We start from the raw sequence: 5,000 nt of genomic DNA on the forward strand, positions 1-5,000 counted from the left end.
ATCGATGGAATTATGTATATATGTGTGTGCTAGTATATATATATATATATATATATATATATATATATATATACGTATGTATAATATCTCGGCTGATCTCGTATCCGAATGTATAACTTATGTATTGTATGTATCTATGTATGTATGCATATACGTATGTACGTATGTATGTATGTATCTGTAAAAGAGACGATCACGAAAAGCTCTTCTTTTACTGGCTTCTTCTTGTCGATTGTATATCAAAGAACCGATATCTTGCTTGCGTTCGATTAGAAGGAAAAATTTTGGCAAGTAGCCGTTCGCAGTCGACCGGCAAAGCTTTATAAACGGATTGTTCGTAAGAATTTGTGCCTCGCATGCCACGGTATATATATATATATATATGTGTCATGCTATATATGTATGTGTGTATGTATATATATATATATATATATATATATATATATATATAAAGTTGGAACAACGATATTCTCTCCCCTTTTAAAGAGAATGATATCACAAGCCGGTAAGAAGAAATGCCAAACGAGAATGCGAGTGGCGTGTATACAGGACGATGTAATTTTAACGAGCGGAAGGAGGTGCCCAAGGACACCGGGGACCAGCAGCAGCACCCTTGTAATAATCCGCTGTCGTTACATCGCTTTTACATCGCTACGATATTGCCTCTAAGGTAATAATCCTTTTTTGCTCTCCTACGACATTTTACGAGGACCCGCCTTTATTACTCCCTCACAACCCCCGATTACTCTCTCTCTCTCTCTCTCCCTCTCTTTTTCTCTTTCTTCTTTTTCCTCTCTATTTTTTTATATTTTTTTTTCTTTCTCTTTTCTCTCTCTCTCTCTCTCTCTCTCTCTCTCTCTCTCTCTCTTTCGCCTTTTCCTTCTCCTTCTTCATCTTGACTATGCCACCTTATGTTTCTGAGTTCTGAGAATGAGGTGGGCCGACATATACCACCTATTCGATACGAGTTGCTTTAGACTTCTCGCCTTAGACGACGGCGGACTCGCACGCCTGGATCACCGAGAACTTTGTCGTACGAAGGAAGGAAAAAGTTTCCAACCGCGAGGAAATAGAGCGCGAAAGACCCGCCAGGAAAATGTCCTGATAATCTTAGGAATAACACGAAAAGAGAGAGAGAGAGAGAGAAAGAGAGAACAAAAAATAAGTATTTCAATTCCATTTCCATCCAACATCCAACGAGTATCATTTCCTTTGGTTGAATGTTTTTGGTCGAGTAAATATCGTCGTAGACGAAGTCTCTCCGCGATCGTCATACCTTTTTCCTCTTTCTTTTTTTTTTCTTTTATTTATTTTTTTTCTCTTTTTCCTCTTTCGTCTCTCCTTCTTTTTTCTTCTCTCTCTCTCTCTCTCTCTCGAACGAACGAACGAACGAACGAGAAGAAAGTTCGTAAGGACGAATTGAATTTTATCGGCGATAAAATTACTTGCTATATTCCGTTTATCTTCGTTAAAAATAAAAGGAGAAAGAAAGAGAAGGAGGAGGGGAAAAGAAATAATGAAAAAAAAAAAGAAAAAAAAGAAAAAAAAGAAACAAAGAAACGAGAGAGAACGCTCGATTCGTTATTTTAATAGTAAATAAAAATAAACAAAAGAAAGGTAAAGGATGAAAAAAAAAGACGAGGAGAAAGATTAAAAAAAAAAAAAAGAGAGAACAAAAAGAAGAAGAAGAAGAAGAAGAAGAAGAAGATGAAGAAGAAAACTTCGGACATCGATGCACTGACCTATATTTATTATTCAATGGAATAAGCACCGGAAGATCGACCCAGATAATTTCTTGGACAGAAACATCTGGACAACCTCGAGATAGCCGCGAAAAAACTATTCGGTCCATTGAAGCCTTTCACACATCCTCTTATCGCTCGCCTAGGTATAAATTCCCTGGACCGTTCTACCATTCCCCGACACCGTTCTCGTCCCCGTTCCCGCCCTTCCTTCCGTCCATCCGTCCATCCGTCCGTCCGTCCATCCATCCATCCATCCATCCGTCGTTTCTCCTTCTACGCTCGGGTAAAAAGTGTAGTGAACGGTAGAACCCGGAGTACGTTCTTTCTAACCCCTACGGCAAGTTTTCGAACGACGGGCGTTGAGGTGAGGGCTGGAAGGAGGAAAGGATAGATCGATCGTCGATCTCACTTCCGTCTCGGTTCGCGAGAAGAAATGGGTATCTATAAAACCTTTAAAAACTTTTTCTTACCGATATCTGGACTCCTACCGTTAGGAGGAGAGTACTTACGAATACATAGATCTTTGTTATATTCAGAAGCATATATAAACGTTAAATTCCCATCAAACGAAATGGAATTACACATGGATATCGTTATAGTAAAAGAAGGATATATATATATATATATACAGCTTTGATTCGTCTGGCACGTCGTATATTTCGAATAGTCGTAAGACTTTTAATGGATTACGACGACGATGACGATCATCCATGAAGATCGTGAAGATCGTTGAAACGACGAACGATCGGTTTATTAATGCAAATCTAAATCCAAAGGTTCTGCAGCTAACCGATCTGCCTACTCATCCCCAATCGTTCGTCCTGTGCTCTGACATTTGCCGATCGTAAAAGAAACGTATAAAGCGATGAACGTCGCTTCGAAGTTCCAAGAATGAAAGTGGAAAAAGAAGAAAAAGAAAAAGAAGAAGAAGAAGAAGAAGTAGGAAAGAGAAGGTTAGAAGATGGACCGTTGATGCTAGAGGGTGAAGAGGTTAGAGGGGTTAAAAGAGGTTCAATATTGGTGGTTATAAAATACGTCGTGGATACGTTGAAATCGGTGAGATTTTTATTTCGTATGGGGTGTTTCTTATCGGGACGCGCGGCTTTATCTTACGCGTTAAAATAGCTGGCTCGTATTTCAAAGACCCCCATCTTCTTCCATTTCCTCTCATAGGATGCAAATCCGTCTCGACGAAAGCGATCGATTAAGTCTACAGGATCGGTAAGCTATAATCATTGGATTACTACGATTCGAGGGACCGATCCGGAAGGAATAAAGCAAACATAAGTTAGGTTGGTAAGGTACGTCTGCCGATTCGATATTCCAGATCTAGCAGGGCAATCAGTTGCAGGCGCGTGCACAGACATTTGGATTCATACCATCGGCATACCACGTGGCGTCATGCCACGAATAGATGTCGAGACTCACTCTCTCTCTCTCTCTCTCTCTCTCTCTCTCTCTCTCTCTCTCTCTCTCTCTCTCTAGAGAAAGAGAAAGGGAGAGAAAGCTAGGTATCTCTCTTCCTGTTTTCATCTTCTTTCTATCATTTAGCTCTCTTTCTCTCTCTCTCTCTCTCTCTTTTTCTTTTTCTCTTTTTCTAGAGTATAGAAAACCATCTCCAACTAGCATCAACGATATTTTCTCTCTTGCTAAAAGTCCCCGAATTCTTTCTTTCTTTCTTTCTTTCTTTCTTTCTTTCTTTCGGTCTTTCAGTCTTTCTGTCTTTCTTTCTTCCATTCTTCCCTTCCTTTCATTCTTTTCCTCCATCCTTTCCTTCCCGTCTTTCCCCCCGTCAATTCTCTTTCACTCACCCGAGCGATTCGTAATCGATTAACCGTAACTCTCCCACTAGCTATCTCTATCTGTATCTAACGTATAACGATGTATGCGTGCGACGATACATTCTAACTGTCTCACTTCCGTCGATAATCTGTATTCGCTTGGATTCCATCGTCGAATCTCAACGAGCGTGCACATTTTAGGAAGAGAAAGAAATAAAGCAAACATAAGAGAGTGTTCCCTCGTGGATTCAATATGCATCGCTCGAAAGTCGACCTAAGCAGTAGCAGCATACTCTTGCATTTTCCAAATAACCCTTTGAAGAGAGATGGCGAAAGAGTTTCTTTCTATTCCTCTCTTTCTCTCTCTCTCTCTCTCTCTACCTCTCTCTGCATCTCTCTCTGCATCTCTCTATCTATCTCTTCTCTTTCTTTGTCTTACACAACGTAATACTTTCTCTCTCTCTTTCTTTTCGCAATCTCGAATCTACTCATCTTGGATCGCTTTTCCCCGCTTTTTCATCTTTTTTATTCCAATTGAAAGTGACTAACGATAAGCCTCCGACATCGATAATCCATATTCATCGGATATCCCTCTCGTTCTGATCCTTCTCGTTGTACGACATCCTAGTAGATGTAAGTATTAATTCAATAGACGCCGTCTGTCTTAGACGTTCTGGTATTATTCTACCGAAAAAGGTATAAGCTAGACATAGAGAGAAAGAGAGAGAGAGAGAGAGAGAGAGAGAGAGAGAGAGATCTAAGACGAGATCTTAAATCTTTAATATCTGGACATCTGTCGAATTAATGTCGTCAGACATCGTTTCTACAAATAAACGACGTAACTGACATACTGGAACGTTCCGTGGAATCGTTAAATCGTCTGACAGATGAGATAATTAAATCAATTAATTCGTCTATAATAATTCATTGATATCTATTCGATCTGGAATAGATATCTAAGAACAGATTCCGATAGCTAATGTACTTCCTCATTCGTTCGTTCGTTCGTTCGTTCGTTCGTTCCTTCGTTCATATATACTATTAACGTGGACACTCGTCTTACCACTTTATCTTACCTTCTAATCGTGAACAACCATCTTACCACTTTATCTTACCTATTCTTCGATTAAAACGAAACGAGCTATGGCGCCATCGAGTGAATACCTAATAGCTAACGATCGGATAATAGAGCTCAAATTCGTCACTTCGTCGAGCTTATGATTTACCGTGATTAGGGAATATATCTCGTAACACAGATGCTATCTATCTACGTCTCTCTCTCTCTCTCTCTCTCTATCTATCTATCTATCTATCTATCTATCTCTGTCTCTCTTTTCTCGTTCATATATATTCTCATGACTCATGTATATTTCATTGGGCTAGTTCGGTGGATTAAAGGCTTCTCCTTTTTCTATGAGGGGAAAGACAGAGACAGAGACAGAGAGAGAGAGAGAGAGAGAGAGAGAGAGAGGAT

The 5,000-nt window shown here is 39.7% G+C and overlaps 1 protein-coding gene across 4 annotated transcripts in view; it reads left to right on the forward strand.

The window, feature by feature from the left end:
* The window catches only part of CARPB (Carbonic anhydrase-related protein B), a 29,399-nt gene that overhangs the window by 2,761 nt on the left and 21,638 nt on the right, over positions 1 to 5,000 (forward strand). For 3 of the 4 annotated variants that reach the window (XM_085658860.1, XM_085658864.1, XM_085658862.1), the window contains exon 2: positions 487 to 670. The exons of the other annotated variant lie outside the window; for it this stretch is intronic. The gene's annotated coding sequence lies outside the window, so the exon portion shown is untranslated. The remainder of the gene's footprint in view (positions 1 to 486; positions 671 to 5,000) is intronic. 4 annotated transcript variants of the gene reach the window in all.

Source organism: Vespa mandarinia, chromosome 8 (assembly GCF_050613455.1).
Source record: "Vespa mandarinia isolate Hongniang chromosome 8, ASM5061345v1, whole genome shotgun sequence".
Classification (NCBI taxonomy): domain Eukaryota; kingdom Metazoa; phylum Arthropoda; class Insecta; order Hymenoptera; family Vespidae; genus Vespa; species Vespa mandarinia.